The sequence below is a fragment of the Lepisosteus platostomus genome, chromosome 5 (genome assembly GCF_059453375.1).
Source record: "Lepisosteus platostomus isolate fLepPlt1 chromosome 5, fLepPlt1.hap1, whole genome shotgun sequence".
In the NCBI taxonomy this organism is placed as follows: domain Eukaryota; kingdom Metazoa; phylum Chordata; class Actinopteri; order Semionotiformes; family Lepisosteidae; genus Lepisosteus; species Lepisosteus platostomus.
In genome coordinates this window covers 41,642,329-41,660,977 of record NC_142615.1, presented here as the reverse complement: position 1 = coordinate 41,660,977, position 18,649 = coordinate 41,642,329, and the positions used below count along the sequence as shown (strand labels likewise).

General features: G+C 53.6%; 1 long non-coding RNA gene, 5 other non-coding genes and 8 pseudogenes across 6 annotated transcripts in view; 13 read left to right on the top strand and 1 right to left on the bottom strand.

Annotated features, from left to right (window-relative positions):
- The window catches only part of LOC148666637 (5S ribosomal RNA), a 119-nt gene extending 68 nt beyond the window's left edge, over nucleotides 1–51 (top strand). Inside the window, exon 1 of the ribosomal RNA XR_015938739.1 lies at nucleotides 1–51. This exon is cut by the window's left edge and continues 68 nt beyond it. This is a non-coding gene — a ribosomal RNA (5S ribosomal RNA).
- A 536-nt stretch (nucleotides 52–587) lies between these two features.
- Nucleotides 588–696, top strand: LOC148666636 (5S ribosomal RNA; annotated as a pseudogene).
- Nucleotides 697–1,233: 537 nt separating this feature from the next.
- On the top strand, nucleotides 1,234–1,352 carry LOC148666635 (5S ribosomal RNA; annotated as a pseudogene).
- A 537-nt stretch (nucleotides 1,353–1,889) lies between these two features.
- On the top strand, nucleotides 1,890–2,008 carry LOC148666634 (5S ribosomal RNA; annotated as a pseudogene).
- A 537-nt stretch (nucleotides 2,009–2,545) lies between these two features.
- Nucleotides 2,546–2,664, top strand: LOC148666633 (5S ribosomal RNA). The gene has a single exon (XR_015938582.1). It is a non-coding gene; the product is annotated as a 5S ribosomal RNA (ribosomal RNA).
- A 537-nt stretch (nucleotides 2,665–3,201) lies between these two features.
- Nucleotides 3,202–3,320, top strand: LOC148666632 (5S ribosomal RNA; annotated as a pseudogene).
- A 536-nt stretch (nucleotides 3,321–3,856) lies between these two features.
- Nucleotides 3,857–3,975, top strand: LOC148666631 (5S ribosomal RNA). The gene has a single exon (XR_015938738.1). It is a non-coding gene; the product is annotated as a 5S ribosomal RNA (ribosomal RNA).
- Nucleotides 3,976–4,512: 537 nt separating this feature from the next.
- On the top strand, nucleotides 4,513–4,631 carry LOC148666630 (5S ribosomal RNA; annotated as a pseudogene).
- A 537-nt stretch (nucleotides 4,632–5,168) lies between these two features.
- Nucleotides 5,169–5,287, top strand: LOC148666629 (5S ribosomal RNA; annotated as a pseudogene).
- A 536-nt stretch (nucleotides 5,288–5,823) lies between these two features.
- LOC148666628 (5S ribosomal RNA) lies at nucleotides 5,824–5,942 on the top strand. Its single transcript, XR_015938581.1, has one exon. It is a non-coding gene; the product is annotated as a 5S ribosomal RNA (ribosomal RNA).
- A 536-nt stretch (nucleotides 5,943–6,478) lies between these two features.
- LOC148666627 (5S ribosomal RNA) lies at nucleotides 6,479–6,597 on the top strand (annotated as a pseudogene).
- Nucleotides 6,598–7,134: 537 nt separating this feature from the next.
- On the top strand, nucleotides 7,135–7,253 carry LOC148666626 (5S ribosomal RNA; annotated as a pseudogene).
- A 537-nt stretch (nucleotides 7,254–7,790) lies between these two features.
- Nucleotides 7,791–7,909, top strand: LOC148666625 (5S ribosomal RNA). The gene has a single exon (XR_015937315.1). It is a non-coding gene; the product is annotated as a 5S ribosomal RNA (ribosomal RNA).
- Nucleotides 7,910–12,507: 4,598 nt separating this feature from the next.
- On the bottom strand, nucleotides 12,508–14,650 carry LOC148666624 (uncharacterized). Its single transcript, XR_015937046.1, has 3 exons — nucleotides 13,900–14,650; nucleotides 13,393–13,553; nucleotides 12,508–13,264 (listed from the first exon to the last, which is right to left on the bottom strand). It is a non-coding gene; the product is annotated as an uncharacterized LOC148666624 (long non-coding RNA).
- Between the last annotated feature and the right edge of the window lie 3,999 nt (nucleotides 14,651–18,649).

Genomic DNA, 18,649 nt, shown 5'->3' with positions numbered 1-18,649 from the left:
TGGTTAGTACTTGGATGGGAGACCGCCTGGGAATACCAGGTGCTGTAAGCTTTTAAGAGCAGGAGGCGCCCTATCCCCGCTCGCTCGCTCATTCCCCTGTTCACACGTGCAGTGCGGCTTGTCCGTCTGTTTATTTGTCAGCTTTGGCGAGACACGGGTGCTTGTGTATTAGCGTGAGCGTTTTTTATTCTGATCAGGAACAGTTTTACAAGTCCGCAAAGGATCGAGGAAAGGTTTATCGCCAGCTGAAAAGAGACACAGCGCTTCGGCTGTGGAGACTTGTTCGGCTGGCGTTCGGAGAGTCGCGTTTTTCAGAATTGTATTGAGATCGTTTTCCACAGAGCTCAGATGTCAAAGCACAGCAGCAGCTCTCCACAGCAATCCTCTATAGCGCCCTTTCTCCCGCAGCTCCGTCCTCATTGGAAGGAAGCAAGAGTGAAAGGCTGAAGTGAAATAGAGCGGGGACGAAGGCAGTGAAGAGAGAGAACGTGGAAAGAAGAGAAAAACACAAGGGAAAAAAGCAGCGTCGTAAAAGAGGTGACGGAGCTGTCCTCTCAATAAGAAGGGTGCCAGTGAGCCTTGCTTTCGCTTACGGCCACACCCCCTTGAGCACGTCTGATCTCGGAAGCTAAACAGGGATGGGCCTGGTTAGTACTTGGATGGGAGACCGCCTGGGAATACCAGGTGCTGTAAGCTTTTAAGCGCAGGAGGCGCCCTATCCCCGCTCGCTCGCTCATTCCCCTGTTCACACGTGCAGTGCGGCTTGTCCGTCTGTTTATTTGTCAGCTTTGGCGAGACACGGGTGCTTGTGTATTAGCGTGAGCGTTTTTTATTCTGATCAGGAACAGTTTTACAAGTCCGCAAAGGATCGAGGAAAGGTTTATCGCCAGCTGAAAAGAGACACAGCGCTTCGGCTGTGGAGACTTGTTCGGCTGGCGTTCGGAGAGTTGCGTTTTTCAGAATTGTATTGAGATCGTTTTCCACAGAGCTCAGATGTCAAAGCACAGCAGCAGCTCTCCACAGCGATCCTCTATAGCGCCCTTTCTCCCGCAGCTCCGTCCTCATTGGAAGGAAGCAAGAGTGAAAGGCTGAAGTGAAATAGAGCGGGGACGAAGGCAGTGAAGAGAGAGAACGTGGGAAGAAGAGAAAAACGCAAGGGAAAAAAAGCAGCGTCGTAAAAGAGGTGACGGAGCTGTCCTCTCAATAAGAAGGGTGCCAGCGAGCCTTGGTCTCGCTTACGGCCACACCCCTTTGAGCATGCCTGATCTCGTCTGATCTCGGAAGCTAAACAGGGATGGGCCTGGTTAGTACTTGGATGGGAGACCGCCTGGGAATACCAGGTGCTGTTAGCTTTTAAGCGCAGGAGGCGCCCTATCCCCGCTCGCTCGCTCATTCCCCTGTTCACACGTGCAGTGCGGCTTGTCCGTCTGTTTATTTGTCAGCTTTGGCGAGACACGGGTGCTCGTGTATTAGCGTGAGCGTTTTTTATTCTGATCATGAACAGTTTTACAAGTCCGCAAAGGATCGAGGAAAGGTTTATCGCCAGCTGAAAAGAGACACAGCGCTTCGGCTGTGGAGACTTGTTCGGCTGGCGTTCGGAGAGTCGCGTTTTTCAGAATTGTATTGAGATCGTTTTCCACAGAGCTCAGATGTCAAAGCACAGCAGCAGCTCTCCACAGCGATCCCCTATAGCGCCCTTTCTCCCGCAGCTCCGTCCTCATTGGAAGGAAGCAAGAGTGAAAGGCTGAAGTGAAATAGAGCGGGGACGAAGGCAGTGAAGAGAGAGAACGTGGGAAGAAGAGAAAAACGCAAGGGAAAAAAAGCAGCGTCGTAAAAGAGGTGACGGAGCTGTCCTCTCAATAAGAAGGGTGCCAGCGAGCCTTGCTCTCGCTTACGGCCACACCCCCTTGAGCACGCCTGATCTCGTCTGATCTCGGAAGCTAAACAGGAACGGGCCTGGTTAGTACTTGGATGGGAGACCGCCTGGGAATACCAGGTGCTGTAAGCCTTTAAGCGCAGGAGGCGCCCTATCCCCGCTCGCTCGCTCATTCCCCTGTTCACACGTGCAGTGCGGCTTGTCCGTCTGTTTATTTGTCAGCTTTGGCGAGACACGGGTGCTCGTGTATTAGCGTGAGCGTTTTTTATTCTGATCAGGAACAGTTTTACAAGTCCGCAAAGGATCGAGGAAAGGTTTATCGCCAGCTGAAAAGAGACACAGCGCTTCGGCTGTGGAGACTTGTTCGGCTGGCGTTCGGAGAGTCGCGTTTTTCAGAATTGTATTGAGATCGTTTTCCACAGAGCTCAGATGTCAAAGCACAGCAGCAGCTCTCCACAGCGATCCTCTATAGCGCCCTTTCTCCCGCAGCTCCGTCCTCATTGGAAGGAAGCAAGAGTGAAAGGCTGAAGTGAAATAGAGCGGGGACGAAGGCAGTGAAGAGAGAGAACGTGGGAAGAAGAGAAAAACGCAAGGGAAAAAAAGCAGCGTCGTAAAAGAGGTGACGGAGCTGTCCTCTCAATAAGAAGGGTGCCAGCGAACCTTGCTCTCGCTTACGGCCACACCCCCTTGAGCACGCCTGATCTCGTCTGATCTCGGACGCTAAACAGGGATGGGCCTGGTTAGTACTTGGATGGGAGACCGCCTGGGAATACCAGGTGCTGTAAGCTTTTAAGCGCAGGAGGCGCCCTATCCCCGCTCGCTCGCTCATTCCCCTGTTCACACGTGCAGTGCGGGTTGTCCGTCTGTTTATTTGTCAGCTTTGGCGAGACACGGGTGCTCGTGTATTAGCGTGAGCGTTTTTTATTCTGATCAGGAACAGTTTTACAAGTCCGCAAAGAATCGAGGAAAGGTTTATCGCCAGCTGAAAAGAGACACAGCGCTTCGGCTGTGGAGACTTGTTCGGCTGGCGTTCGGAGAGTCGCGTTTTTCAGAATTGTATTGAGATCGTTTTCCACAGAGCTCAGATGTCAAAGCACAGCAGCAGCTCTCCACAGCGATCCTCTATAGCGCCCTTTCTCCCGCAGCTCCGTCCTCATTGGAAGGAAGCAAGAGTGAAAGGCTGAAGTGAAATAGAGCGGGGACGAAGGCAGTGAAGAGAGAGAACGTGGGAAGAAGAGAAAAACGCAAGGGAAAAAAAGCAGCGTCGTAAAAGAGGTGACGGAGCTGTCCTCTCAATAAGAAGGGTGCCAGCGAGCCTTGCTCTCGCTTACGGCCACACCCCCTTGAGCACGCCTGATCTCGTCTGATCTCGGAAGCTAAACAGGGATGGGCCTGGTAAGTACTTGGATTGGAGACCGCCTGGGAATACCAGGTGCTGTAAGCTTTTAAGCGCAGGAGGCGCCCTATCACCGCTCGCTCGCTCATTCCCCTGTTCACACGTGCAGTGCGGCTTGTCCGTCTGTTTATTTGTCAGCTTTGGCGAGACACGGGTGCTTGTGTATTAGCGTGAGCGTTTTTTATTCTGATCAGGAACAGTTTTACAAGTCCGCAAAGGATCGAGGAAAGGTTTATCGCCAGCTGAAAAGAGACACAGTGCTTCGGCTGTGGAGACTTGTTCGGCTGGCGTTCGGAGAGTCGCGTTTTTCAGAATTGTATTGAGATCGTTTTCCACAGAGCTCAGATGTCAAAGCACAGCAGCAGCTCTCCACAGCGATCCTCTATAGCGCCCTTTCTCCCGCAGCCCTGTCCTCATTGGAAGGAAGCAAGAGTGAAAGGCTGAAGTGAAATAGAGCGGGGACGAAGGCAGTGAAGAGAGAGAACGTGGAAAGAAGAGAAAAACACAAGGGAAAAAAGCAGCGTCGTAAAAGAGGTGACGGAGCTGTCCTCTCAATAAGAAGGGTGCCAGCGAGCCTTGCTCTCGCTTACGGCCACACCCCCTTGAGCACACCTGATCTCGTCTGATCTCGGAAGCTAAACAGGGATGGGCCTGGTTAGTACTTGGATGGGAGACCGCCTGGGAATACCAGGTGCTGTAAGCTTTTAAGCGCAGGAGGCGCCCTATCCCCGCTCGCTCGCTCATTCCCCTGTTCACACGTGCAGTGCGGCTTGTCCGTCTGTTTATTTGTCAGCTTTGGCGAGACACGGGTGCTTGTGTATTAGCGTGAGCGTTTTTTATTCTGATCAGGAACAGTTTTACAAGTCCGCAAAGGATCGAGGAAAGGTTTATCGCCAGCTGAAAAGAGACACAGCGCTTCGGCTGTGGAGACTTGTTCGGCTGGCGTTCGGAGAGTTGCGTTTTTCAGAATTGTATTGAGATCGTTTTCCACAGAGCTCAGATGTCAAAGCACAGCAGCAGCTCTCCACAGCGATCCTCTATAGCGCCCTTTCTCCCGCAGCTCCGTCCTCATTGGAAGGAAGCAAGAGTGAAAGGCTGAAGTGAAATAGAGCGGGGACGAAGGCAGTGAAGAGAGAGAACGTGGGAAGAAGAGAAAAACGCAAGGGAAAAAAAGCAGCGTCGTAAAAGAGGTGACGGAGCTGTCCTCTCAATAAGAAGGGTGCCAGCGAGCCTTGGTCTCGCTTACGGCCACACCCCTTTGAGCATGCCTGATCTCGTCTGATCTCGGAAGCTAAACAGGGATGGGCCTGGTTAGTACTTGGATGGGAGACCGCCTGGGAATACCAGGTGCTGTTAGCTTTTAAGCGCAGGAGGCGCCCTATCCCCGCTCGCTCGCTCATTCCCCTGTTCACACGTGCAGTGCGGCTTGTCCGTCTGTTTATTTGTCAGCTTTGGCGAGACACGGGTGCTCGTGTATTAGCGTGAGCGTTTTTTATTCTGATCATGAACAGTTTTACAAGTCCGCAAAGGATCGAGGAAAGGTTTATCGCCAGCTGAAAAGAGACACAGCGCTTCGGCTGTGGAGACTTGTTCGGCTGGCGTTCGGAGAGTCGCGTTTTTCAGAATTGTATTGAGATCGTTTTCCACAGAGCTCAGATGTCAAAGCACAGCAGCAGCTCTCCACAGCGATCCCCTATAGCGCCCTTTCTCCCGCAGCTCCGTCCTCATTGGAAGGAAGCAAGAGTGAAAGGCTGAAGTGAAATAGAGCGGGGACGAAGGCAGTGAAGAGAGAGAACGTGGGAAGAAGAGAAAAACGCAAGGGAAAAAAAGCAGCGTCGTAAAAGAGGTGACGGAGCTGTCCTCTCAATAAGAAGGGTGCCAGCGAGCCTTGCTCTCTCTTACGGCCACACCCCCTTGAGCACGCCTGATCTCGTCTGATCTCGGAAGCTAAACAGGAACGGGCCTGGTTAGTACTTGGATGGGAGACCGCCTGGGAATACCAGGTGCTGTAAGTCTTTAAGCGCAGGAGGCGCCCTATCCCCGCTCGCTCGCTCATTCCACTGTTCACACGTGCAGTGCGGCTTGTCCGTCTGTTTATTTGTCAGCTTTGGCGAGACACGGGTGCTCGTGTATTAGCGTGAGCGTTTTTTATTCTGATCAGGAACAGTTTTACAAGTCCGCAAAGGATCGAGGAAAGGTTTATCGCCAGCTGAAAAGAGACACAGCGCTTCGGCTGTGGAGACTTGTTCGGCTGGCGTTCGGAGAGTCGCGTTTTTCAGAATTGTATTGAGATCGTTTTCCACAGAGCTCAGATGTCAAAGCACAGCAGCAGCTCTCCACAGCGATCCTCTATAGCGCCCTTTCTCCCGCAGCTCCGTCCTCATTGGAAGGAAGCAAGAGTGAAAGGCTGAAGTGAAATAGAGCGGGGACGAAGGCAGTGAAGAGAGAGAACGTGGGAAGAAGAGAAAAACGCAAGGGAAAAAAGCAGCGTCGTAAAAGAGGTGACGGAGCTGTCCTCTCAATAAGAAGGGTGCCAGCGAACCTTGCTCTCGCTTACGGCCACACCCCCTTGAGCACGCCTGATCTCGTCTGATCTCGGACGCTAAACAGGGATGGGCCTGGTTAGTACTTGGATGGGAGACCGCCTGGGAATACCAGGTGCTGTAAGCTTTTAAGCGCAGGAGGCGCCCTATCCCCGCTCGCTCGCTCATTCCCCTGTTCACACGTGCAGTGCGGGTTGTCCGTCTGTTTATTTGTCAGCTTTGGCGAGACACGGGTGCTCGTGTATTAGCGTGAGCGTTTTTTATTCTGATCAGGAACAGTTTTACAAGTCCGCAAAGGATCGAGGAAAGGTTTATCGCCAGCTGAAAAGAGACACAGCGCTTCGGCTGTGGAGACTTGTTCGGCTGGCGTTCGGAGAGTCGCGTTTTTCAGAATTGTATTGAGATCGTTTTCCACAGAGCTCAGATGTCAAAGCACAGCAGCAGCTCTCCACAGCGATCCTCTATAGCGCCCTTTCTCCCGCAGCCCTGTCCTCATTGGAAGGAAGCAAGAGTGAAAGGCTGAAGTGAAATAGAGCGGGGACGAAGGCAGTGAAGAGAGAGAACGTGGGAAGAAGAGAAAAACGCAAGGGAAAAAAGCAGCGTCGTAAAAGAGGTGACGGAGCTGTCCTCTCAATAAGAAGGGTGCCAGCGAGCCTTGCTCTCGCTTACGGCCACACCCCCTTGAGAACGCCTGATCTCGTCTGATCTCGGAAACTAAACAGGGATGGGCCTGGTTAGTACTTGGATGGGAGACCGCCTGGGAATACCAGGTGCTCTAAGCTTTTAAGCGCAGGAGGCGCCCTATCCCCGCACGCTCGCTCATTCCCCTGTTCACAGGTGCAGTGCGGCTTGTCTGTCTGTTTATTTGTCAGCTTTGGCGAGACACGGGTGCTTGTGTATTAGCGTGAGCGTTTTTTATTCTGATCAGGAACAGTTTTACAAGTCCGCAAAGGATCGAGGAAAGGTTTATCGCCAGCTGAAAAGAGACACAGCGCTTCGGCTGTGGAGACTTGTTCGGCTGGCGTTCGGAGAGTCGCGTTTTTCAGAATTGTATTGAGATCGTTTTCCACAGAGCTCAGATGTCAAAGCACAGCAGCAGCTCTCCACAGCGATCCTCTATAGCGCCCTTTCTCCCGCAGCTCCGTCCTCATTGGAAGGAAGCAAGAGTGAAAGGCTGAAGTGAAATAGAGCGGGGACGAAGGCAGTGAAGAGAGAGAACGTGGGAAGAAGAGAAAAACGCAAGGGAAAAAAAGCAGCGTCGTAAAAGAGGTGACGGAGCTGTCCTCTCAATAAGAAGGGTGCCAGCGAGCCTTGCTCTCGCTTACAGCCACACCCCCTTGAGCACGCCTGATTTCGTCTGATCTCGGAAGCTAAACAGGGATGGGCCTGGTTAGTACTTGGATGGGAGACCGCCTGGGAATACCAGGTGCTGTAAGCCTTTAAGCGCAGGAGGCGCCCTATCCCCGCTCGCTCGCTCATTCCCCTGTTCACACGTGCAGTGCGGCTTGTCCGTCTGTTTATTTGTCAGCTTTGGCGAGACACGGGTGCTTGTGTATTAGCGTGAGCGTTTTTTATTCTGATCAGGAACAGTTTTACAAGTCCGCAAAGGATCGAGGAAAGGTTTATCGCCAGCTGAAAAGAGACACAGCGCTTCGGCTGTGGAGACTTGTTCGGCTGGCGTTCGGAGAGTCGCGTTTTTCAGAATTGTATTGAGATCGTTTTCCACAGAGCTCAGATGTCAAAGCACAGCAGCAGCTCTCCACAGCGATCCTCTATAGCGCCCTTTCTCCCGCAGCTCCGTCCTCATTGGAAGGAAGCAAGAGTGAAAGGCTGAAGTGAAATAGAGCGGGGACGAAGGCAGTGAAGAGAGAGAACGTGGGAAGAAGAGAAAAACGCAAGGGAAAAAAAGCAGCGTCGTAAAAGAGGTGACGGAGCTGTCCTCTCAATAAGAAGGGTGCCAGCGAGCCTTGCTCTCGCTTACGGCCACACCCCCTTGAGCACGCCTGATCTCGTCTGATCTCGGAAGCTAAACAGGGATGGGCCTGGTTAGTACTTGGATGGGAGACCGCCTGGGAATACCAGGTGCTGTAAGCTTTTAAGCGCAGGAGGCGCCCTATCCCCGCTCGCTCGCTCATTCCCCTGTTCACACGTGCAGTGCGGCTTGTCCGTCTGTTTATTTGTCAGCTTTGGCGAGACACGGGTGCTTGTGTATTAGCGTGAGCGTTTTTTATTCTGATCATGAACAGTTTAACAAGTCCGCAAAGGATCGAGGAAAGGTTTATCGCCAGCTGAAAAGAAACACAGCGCTTCGGCTGTGGAGACTTTATTAATAAGGCCCCTCAGTAGTTGAGATCTCTGTTATACCCATCTAGAAACATGCAATCAGCATGTTATTGCTGAAGCAATAGTCACAACATTATTCCACACCTGGGTGAGATGCGGGTTATGATGACAGTCATGCTTTCTACACCTTATACTGAGCTCAGAAATGGACCAAGCGGACATCTCACGAGCAGATCCCTCCGCGTATAAGAAAGGCAACTTGTCTCAGCAAAAATACCACGGATTCACATCCAAACTATGATAAAAAGGCAAAAACCCCACACTTGGAATGCAAACGTACCCTAAAAAGGAAACACGGTTTTAAAACGAACTTGATTTTCCCCTGGAGAAACCTTTTTATGGACACACATCGCATCTATTACACATGTAGAACTAAATATAAAGATAAAACTTAATATAAGAAGTCATGACATGTCACACATGACGAAGTCTGGTCCAGAATAAACAGTTTACACTGACCCACCTTTATTTACCCTGGTCACTCACTTCTATTAACTGTTTAACTGGGTAACAAATTAATATTTGTTTCAATTTGGGATCTACACCTGGGAGCCCTGAAATGTTGGCCAGAGGGGAGAAGCTGATATTCAGACGTGAGAATATATTAAAAAAAAGGATCTGATGTTGTTTTTCACCTGTCTAATCAAAGCTTGTTCAAAAATTATCTGATTATAGGACACACGAGTTTATAATCATACTCATTCCACTTTTTAACCCCGTATATATGCACAATATGAAACGTATATACACTAAATCTCACGTGTGACTCCCATAATATACATTTCTTTACGAAAATTAGGAACACTTACTACAATTATCAACCCCCCATGACGAGGCAATATTTCATACCTTTGTTTCTTTGTGGGTTCAAAGTTCTGTCCTGTCGTTTCACACGTAATGTTTTGGTAGTTATCTCAATTTTCCTTTGCAATTATCTCCAAGATCATCATCAACTTTTTGTAAAACGCTATGCACAACTGATATTTAAAGAAAGTCCTGTACTAAAACGTCTTCGTAGGGAAAGACAACTTTTTTTTCCTTACGTTAGTCGCTACACGGTTACTCAAAAAATCCATTCACCGCCTTTAAAAAAAAAGTTTCGTTTTTTATTGTGGTTCACTGACATTTCTGTCACAATTCTGAGGGACCCCAAATAAAATTCACTTGCCGGTATAAAGACGCCGGCGAGGATAAGACAGGTATCGAGCCACCTGCGTATCTAGCGGACGTTTAAAATAAAAAAAATGGCGTGTAATGTTGCGAAGGGCTACTGTTTTTTTATAGTTTGTCGATTGTAAGGGACGTGGGCCGCGACAGAAATACTGGACGGGGTGGGAAAAGCTTTATTGATGGTTTATTGTACCGCAACGGTCACAATTGACTCACCAGCAAAGATGGCGCCGAGGCCACATCGACTCCCTCCCGCCCTGCCTCGCACCGAAGCTCGAGCTGCGGAGCGCGACGCCAAACCGCCGGTCCACGGGCGCGGGCGCCGGACATAGACGTCATAAACCCTTCCGAGGCGCAGGAATTATAGATCACTGTAGTTTCTTCTGGACCCGGGTTAGTGACAGTGTGCCCTCCGTGAGAGTCTTCTGAGGAAGCCAGTGTCTCATGGGTGTCCAGGCTTGGTACCATCTGTCCATCACAGGACACACAGACACACACACTCACACACCCTGGACAGGACACCAGTCCATCACAGGACACACACACACTCACTCACACACCCTGGACAGGACACCAGTCCATCACAGGACATACACACACCCTAGATAGGACACCAGTCCATCACAGGACACACACACACTCACACACCCTGGACAGGACACCAGTCACTCACAGGACACACACACACACTCACACACCCTGAACAGGACACCAGTCCCTCATAGGACACACACACACAACCTGGATAGGACACCAGTCCCTCACAGGACACTCAGACACACACACTCACACACCCTGGACAGGAACCAGTCCATCACATGACAAACACACACTCACTCACACACCCTGGACAGGACAGCACTCCATCATAGGACACACACACACCAGGGCCAGTTTTCCCAGAAGCCAATTAGCCCAAAAGCCTGTCCAGACCCGAGCCCGGAGCCCCCCCGCGCTGAAACCCTCCGTACAGACGGCCGCACACAGCTCCGTTGTTCCCGATTCCCGAGGTGATCTGTTAAAAGAAGCCGGTGTGTTGCCTCCAGGTGACATTTCCTACTGGAGTCAGGACAGGAGGCTCTTCTGTACACAGAAGGGGGTGGGGGTGGGGAACAAGCCGCCCAGCCCTGTGGTTGAAGCCGATACCCCGGCTTCTCTCCAGACACAGCTGGGTGAGCTCCTCCAGTCAGTACAGGGGGCTCTTCTGTACACAGAGGGTGGCGGGGGTGTGGAACAACTCCTTTGTTCGGGGCCTTGGGGCATTCTTGTTGTGAAAGGCGCTATATAAAAAACTGAATTGAAATTGAATCTTACAGGTTTGGGTTTTTCGGAGATCTTGTCAGAGATCTTGTCTGACGTGCCATTTCAGAAACGTAACGACACTCCTCACGTCCGAGCGCCGCCGGTCTGTGACGTAACGTATGCTTACACAACCATGACGGTTTCATCATGGACAGCACGAAAGCCCAAAAAGTGGTTGACGTTTTAATTTGGCAACGCCACGATGGATCCCAGTTTTTTTTTTATTTTGGAGGCCAAAGAGGACAAAAAAGGAGACGTCTGGAGGTGGATCGATGGTCATCTCTGCGGTTGTTCTGATGTTCTGGAAAAAACAAAACAAAAAAAAAACGGCTCGCTTGCCCGGTCGTGTAGTGTTTCCACACCCCACGCAAATCAACTTCTCTTCGCCCCCGGGGGCTCGTCACCCGCCGCACGTGATAGGGGCTTCCCCCGGCTGTGACGTACTTACCCTACCCCCTTTTCCGCCAGCGTCATACCAAAGGTCGCGCTTCGGGCCGCGGCGATGTTGACGGACTGTCTTGTAGCGTGAGAAGGGTTTAAATTTCGACTTAAGGAGTTGGCCATCGTTATATTTCGCGAGGTATCATACGGGGGGAAAAAGAACATTTATATTTATCAACCTACTAGTAATACTGGGTGGATGTCACGTTCCCCAAAGTTCAGTGCCTCACTCTAATAAAGTAGAAACGCGACATTAAACTCCGTTCGAAACGGGAGAAATCACCAGGACACGATACAACTGACGTCCGGAAAAGAAAAAAAGAACTCCTATTCCTATTTGTAATGACCCCGTCGTGTTTTTCCCGGTGTGCGCTTATCTTTCGGAGACCGTTTCTCTCTGGTGTTGTTTTGCTGTTGGAATAAATGCCGAGGTGACCCTTCTGTGTGGAGTCTGCGTGTTCTCTCCAGCGGGTCGTTTCCTCCACCGCGGGGGCTGGTCGAACAGGGGTCTCCCAATCGTCACAGAAGTGTGTGTCGTTTTGGGTGGTGGTGGGGGGGTGCATCGGGGATACTGCGCCCCGAGGGGGTGACCTCTCACCTTACTCCGGACGAAGGGAGAAGACCTGTACCTTCACGAGTCCGGGTTGTGAAAACTTCTTCTGGCAGTTCAAAACGTTTCGAAGAGACTACAGCGCTACCCTGTTTTCCATTTCTATCGTGTATTATTAGACAGTCATAAGTATCTGTACTGATCACAGAGTCCCCCTCTCACTGCCAGGACTGAAGACCAGTGCAGCACGAATAATAATAATTAATAAGTCTGGACTCTCCACTCAGAGCTCCTCCCAGGTCAGGGGGATCCCCTCCAGCCCCCCCAGTGTGCAGCCCCTACCTGGATGATGCTCCAGTCCGCTCAGCACACAGCAGCTCTCAGTGGGGAGGAGAGCAGAGTGATGGAGCCAGTTCAGAGAGGGGGGTGATAAGGAGGCCATGATGGGTCAAGACCAGGGGGGGAATCAGGCCAGGATACTGGGGTAACACCCCTACTCTTCTCCAGAAACACCCCGGGATTGTTAACGAGCACAGAGAGTCATGACCTCGGTTTTACGTCTCATCCGAAGGACGGCGCCTGTTTACAGTCCAGTGTCCCCCGTCACTATACTGGGGCATCAGGACCCACACAGACTGCAGGGTGAGAGCGCCCCCTGCTGGCCCCACTCACACCTCTCCCAGCAGCAACCTTAGGGGGGGGGGGGAGGGAAAAAACCAAAAGCTAAACAGATTTTTTTTAAAAAAAATTTATTGATGCTTAACAAAAGGTCATCAGTCCAGTCTGGGGCCCCTCAGCTTCAGTCCAGACCAGTCTGGGGCCCCTCAGCTTCAGTCCAGTCTGGGGCCCCTCAGCTTCAGTCCAGTGCAGTCTGGGGTCCCTCAGCTTCAGTCCAGACTGGGGTCCCTCAGCATCGGTCCAGCACAGTCTGGGGTCCCTCAGCTTCGGTCCAGCACAGACTGGGGTCCCTCAGCTTCGGTCCAGTCTGGGGTCCCTCAGCTTCGGTCCAGCACAGACTGGGGTCCCTCAGCTTTGGTCCAGACTGGGGTCCCTAAGCTTCGGTCCAGCACAGTCTGGGGTCCCTCAGCTTCGGTACAGCACAGCCTGAGGTCCCTCAGCTTTGGTCCAGTCCAGTCTGGGGCCTCTCAGCTCCAGTCTAGTCCAGTCTGGGGCCCCTCAGCTCCAGTCCAGTCCAGTCTGGTGTCCCTCAGCTCCAGTGCTGTCCAGTCTGGGGTCCCTCAGCTTCGGTCCAGCACAGTCTGGTGTCCCTCAGCTTCGGCCCAGCACAGACTGGGGTCCCTCAGCTTCGGTCCAGCATAGACTTGGGTCCCTCAGCTTCGGTCCAGCACAGTCTGGGGTCCCTCAGCTTCAGTCCAGACTGGGGTCCCTCAGCTTCGGTCCAGCACAGTCTGGTGTCCCTCAGCTCCTGTCCAGTCCAGTCTGGGGTCCCTCAGCTTGGGTCCAGCACAGTCTGGGGTCCCTCAGCTTCGGTCCAGTCTGGTGTCTCTCAGCTCCGGTCCAGTCCAGTCTGGTGTCCCTAGGCTGCAGTCCAGTCGTCTGGTGTCCCTCAGCTCCGGTCCAGTCCAATTCAGTCCAGTCCAGTCCAGTCTAGATCTTAGCAGGCACAGAACCAGGAAAGGAACCTGGAAAGAATATTGTTATTGCAGGTGTGAGGGACACAGACACAGACGTCACCATGACATCAAACAGCAAGAGGAGACTCCTCCTTGAATCACAGACACGACCGGGCGGCGCCCCCCTGTCTGCTCACCTGCACCTCCTCTTCCTCTTCTTGTCCTTCCCGGCAGCCTGCTCCTCCTCTCCCTCGCTCTTCCTCTCCTGAGCTAGGGTCTCCGCCGCCCCCATCGGCTCGTCCTGATCTTCTGTCTCCACTGACACGCAGCTCAGGGACTTCAAAAAGACGCATCGGCGCTTCTGAAGCAGAGACAGGAGAGTCACGTTAAGAGTCGGACTGGACACTCCAGTACATGAACACTGCACTGAGAGAGAGAGGGGTTGATACAGACACACTGACTGGACACTCCAGGACAGAGAGGAGGAGAGAGACACACTGAGGACAGAGAGGAGGAGGAGAGAGACACTGACAGACAGGGCTGAAAGAGAGAGAGACAGAGAGGCAGGGACAGGCAGACAGCAGGCCGAGAGAGACACTGACAGACAGGGCTGAAAGAGAGAGAGACACTGAGACCCAGGGACAGACAAGACGGCAAAACTCCACCACAGACAGGACAGGGGGCAGGGTGGGACCAGCACTGACCTCCTTCCTCTCTCCTGCCGGAAGAGCTGTCTCCACCTCCTCTTCCTCCTGCAAGTCAAGAGACAGGCTGAGAGAGTGACGGGCTGGCGGGACATCGGCGAACAGAGCTGAAGGCAGAGAGCAGAGGAGACAGGCCCAGCTGGGACAACGCAGGACAGACAGAGAGACAGACAGGGAGACACACGGAGAGACACAGGGAGAGAGACCCAGCTGGGACAACGCAGGACAGACAGAGAGCAGGGAGACACAAGGAGAGACACAGGGAGAGAGACCCATTTGGGATAACGCAGGACAGACAGAGAGCAGGGAGACACACGGAGAGAGAGAGGAGGGAGGGAGACACAGCTGGGACAACGCAGGACAGACAGAGAGACAGGCAGGGAGACACACGGAGAGACACAGGGAGAGAGACCCAGCTGGGACAACGCAGGACAGACAGAGAGCAGGGAGACACACGGAGAGACACAGGGAGACAGGCCCAGCTGGGACAACGCAGGACAGACAGAGAGCAGGGAGACACACGGAGAGACACAGGGAGAGAGACCCAGCTGGGACAACGCAGGACAGACAGAGAGCAGGGAGACATGGAGAGACTCAGACAGAAGGACAGAAAGACAGAAAGAGAGAAGTACAGACGGACAAAAAGACAGAGAAAAGGACAGATGGACTGATGGACAGAAAGGCAGAGAAAAGGACAGAAAGACAGATGGACAGATGGACAGAGAAAAGAACAGAAGGACAGAGGGACAGATGGACAGAGGGACAGATGGACTGAAGGATAGACGGACAGAAGGACAGATGGACAGACAGACGGACAGACGGACAGACGGACAGACTCTGCCCCACTTGCCTCGTCAGACATCTCAGCCTCTCTCCTTGCCCTCCGCACTGGGGAGCCCCAGGCGGGGCCTGGCGGGGCCGGGCGGGCGATGGGGGGCAGGACGGGCCGGGGCAGGGGCAGGGGCACCGCCCCGGGCAGCAGGGGGGGCTCGCGGGGCATGGTGGGGATGAAGGGGGGGCAGCGGGGCGGGGCGGGCAGGGGCCTGAGGGGGCCGGAGGGGGGGGCCGGGGGCGGGGAGCGGAGGGGGCTCTCGGGCGAGGAGGGGGGGGACACCGAGCGGAACGAGCTGGGCGAGCCCGAGCGGGACGAGCCGGGCGACCCCGGGAGCTCCAGCTGCAGCTCGGCTGCCCTCTCCAGCTTCTGGACGAGCTCGGGGAAACACGAAGACACCACGGGATTCTGTCCAGCGGGGAGAGAGGGAGACACAACGCAGGGGGGATGAGGAGCAGAGACTACGCCTGGACAGGTGAGTGTGTACAGTGTGTCCAGTAAGAGTCTGGACAGGTGAGTGTGTACAGTGTGTCCAGTAAGAGTCTGGACAGGTGAGTGTGTCCAGTGTGTCCAGTGAGAGTGTGGACAGGTGAGTGTGTACAGTGTGTCCAGTAAGAGTCTGGACAGGTGAGTGTGGACAGTGTGTCCAATAAGAGCCCAGACAGGTGAGTGTGGACAGTGTGTCCAGTGAGAGTCTGGACAGGTGGGTGTGTACAGTGTGTCCAATAAGAGCCCAGACAGGTGAGTGTGGACAGTGTGTCCAGTGAGAGTCTGGACAGGTGGTTGTGTACAGTGTGTCCAGTAAGAGTCTGGACAGGTGGGTGTGTACAGTGTGTCCAGTAAGAGTCCGGACAGGCGAGTGTGTCCAGTGTGTCCAGAAAGAGTGTGGACAGGTGTGTCCAACAGTAAGAAGCTGTCTTACCCTGTAACCTAGCTCAGGGGTGTTAGGGGGTGCTCTGTCTCCTCCCCAGATCTCACCTTCAGCTCTGGTGAAATGACGGACCACTAGGAGACGCTGAAAACGAGGACACAAGACAGAGGTTAGGTCCACAGAGCTCACTCAATCACTACAGCAAGCAGAGACCTCTCGGCCATCAGGACTGTGGGGGTCAGAGTGGGGAGCTGTAGGGTATCGGGAGATTAGGGGTCAGTGGGGGAGCTGTAGGGTATCGGGAGTTTAGGGGCCAGAGTGGGGAGCTGTAGGGTATCGGGAGTTTAGGGGTCAGAGTGGGGAGCTGTAGGGTATCGGGAGTTTAGGGGTCAGTGTGGGGAGCTGTAGGGTATCGGGAGTTTAGGGGTCAGAGTGGGGAGCTGTAGGGTATCGGGAGTTTAGGGGTCAGTGGGGGGAGCTGTAGGGTATCGGGAGTTTAGGGGTCAGTGGGGGGAGCTGTAGGGTATCGGGGGTTTAGGGGTCAGAGTGGGGAGCTGTAGGGTATCGGGAGTTTAGGGGTCAGTGGGGGGAGCTGTAGGGTATCGGGAGTTTAGGGGTCAGTGTGGGGAGTTGTAGGGTATCGGGAGTTTAGGGGTCAGTGGGGGGAGCTGTAGGGTATCGGGAGTTTAGGGGTCAGTGTGGGGAGCTGTAGGGTATCGGGAGTTTAGGGGTCAGTGGGGGAGCTGTAGGGTAGATGTGGGGCACCGGGCCCACCACAGGGCGGCCGGTCCAGTCTCGCGGAAGGCGACCGGGTCAGACTTACAGAAAAGCACCGGGACTTGGGCCGGGACCTCTCCCGCTGCCAGTCCGGGTTCGGCCTGACCGGTGTGACCTGTGAAGACGCCAAACAGCCCATCTCCGAGACAGCTCTGACCAAATAGCCCAGCCCAGTCGTGTCGAGACTAGGGGCCTTGGGCAGTCTCTACAGTGTGTCCAGTGAGAGTGTGGACAGGTGAGTCTCTACAGTGTGTCCAGTGAGAGTGTGGACAGGTGAGTCTTACCAGTGTGTCCAGTAAGAGTCTGGACAGGTGAGTCTCTACAATGTGTCCAGTGAGAGTCTGGACAGGTGAGTCTGACCAGTGTGTCCAGTAAGAGTCTGGACAGGTGAGTGTGTACAGTGTGTCCAGTGAGAGTCTGGACAGGTGAGTCTCTACAGTGTGTCCAGTGAGAGTCCGGACAGGTGAGTCTCTACAGTGTGTCCAGTGAGAGTGTGGACAGGTGAGTGTGTACAGTGTGTCCAGTGAGAGTCTGGACAGGTGAGTCTCTACAGTGTGTCCAGTGAGAGTCCGGACAGGTGAGTCTCTACAGTGTGTCCAGTGAGAGTCTGGACAGGTGAGTGTGTACAGTGTGTCCAGTAAGAGTCTGGACAGGTGAGTCTCTACAGTGTGTCCAGTGAGAGTCCGGACAGGTGAGTCTCTACAGTGTGTCCAGGAAGAGTGTAGGACGTCCAGAGGCAATCTGTGCTCTCAGAAGGCCATAATGGACCTGCAGCTTGGTTTTCCTCGGACCCGCGACCCTGTCTCTTGAGCCGAGGCGTGTCCTCAGTCAAGATCACCACTGGAAGTGTCTCTCCTCGTCTGGAGGTGTTACCTTGAGACCTGGTCTGTCAAGCGCTTTGCGCTGCTATGTGTGTGAAAGGTGCTCTATCAGTGAAGTTTATTATTATTATTATAATACAGTGAGCGCTGCTGGGGGCGGAGAGGCCAGTCGGAGGAGGGCTGGACGCTGGACGCTGGACGGCGGGCGGGAGGGGTGGACTTACGACGCCTCGCCGGGCCCGGGTCCTGCTGCGACCGCGCACGGCCGTGCGGCATCTCTGTCGGTCCATCGCCCTGCCGAGACAAGCAGAGTCACAGAGGGGAGGGGAGGGGGCGGAGCCACACAGCTGGGCGGCTTGTTCCCCACCCCCGCCCCCCTCTGTGTATAGTAGAGCCTCCTGTCCTGACTGGAGGAGCTCACCCAGCTGTGTCTGGAGAGAAGCCAGGGTATCGGCTTCAACCACAGGGCTGGGCAGCTTGTTCCCCACCCCCACCACTCTCTGTGTAGAGGTGCACCTCCTCTCAATATCTTTTTACAGCACGATCACACCCATAAGAGTGGAGTAACGGGAAAAAAAAACCAACTTATTTCTCAACTTATTTTGTTATTTCTCGACAGCGGCATTTTTAACTGACTTGCCGATTTCACGGGGATACTTCAGAGTGAATCTGAAGCTGGAACTATTATTTGATTGAAGTCGAAGTAACCCACGAATCTTTTTTGGAAGAAACACGTGTTTAGAAAGCGCTATATAGTCCTTTCCTCCTCCTCTCTCTTCACTCCTCTGAGCTCACGGAGCTCCGGCGCCGCCCCCCGCTAGATTCCGCCGCTCTGTGTCGTCAGGCGGCTCATTGTGACGCCCCCGTGATGTCGCCCCCAACGCGCTCACGGCTCCGCCGCGAAACAAAAATGGCCGACATTTTTCGCGGTTGTTTTTTTTTTAGGTGGACATTTTATTTTTCCAACTCTCAGTGGCCAGCCGGGTGTCCCTGTACGACCCCGGTAGTTGCCACCTCGGACAGGCAGGGGAAACGGGTCCAGCTGTTTCCGGCCCAAGGGTTACAAAAGCTGCACTTGAATTTAAAGACAAAATCACGTCGAGGGCGCATTCAGCACCCCCACGTCCAACACGGGTTTCCGTGGGGTTTGGTTCAGTGAAATTAGCACCCCCCCTACCCCCAAGTCAAAGAAAGACCAACCTCCACCCCCCTCTAGCGGCCAAGGGTGGAAATTTCGGGCCACGCCACGTCCAAAAAACACGGGTTCCCACCCCCCCGTCCTGCGGGGAAAAGAGACAGCATTTTCTTTTCCGAGCGCTGCGTGGGACCTCACGACCCCCCCCCCAAAAAACGGGCTTCGGAGACGAGGAAAACCAGGCACGTCGACCTCTCTACAACACCACCCGGCCGTTTCTGTTTCAGACCGTGGTAAAAAAATAAATACAATTT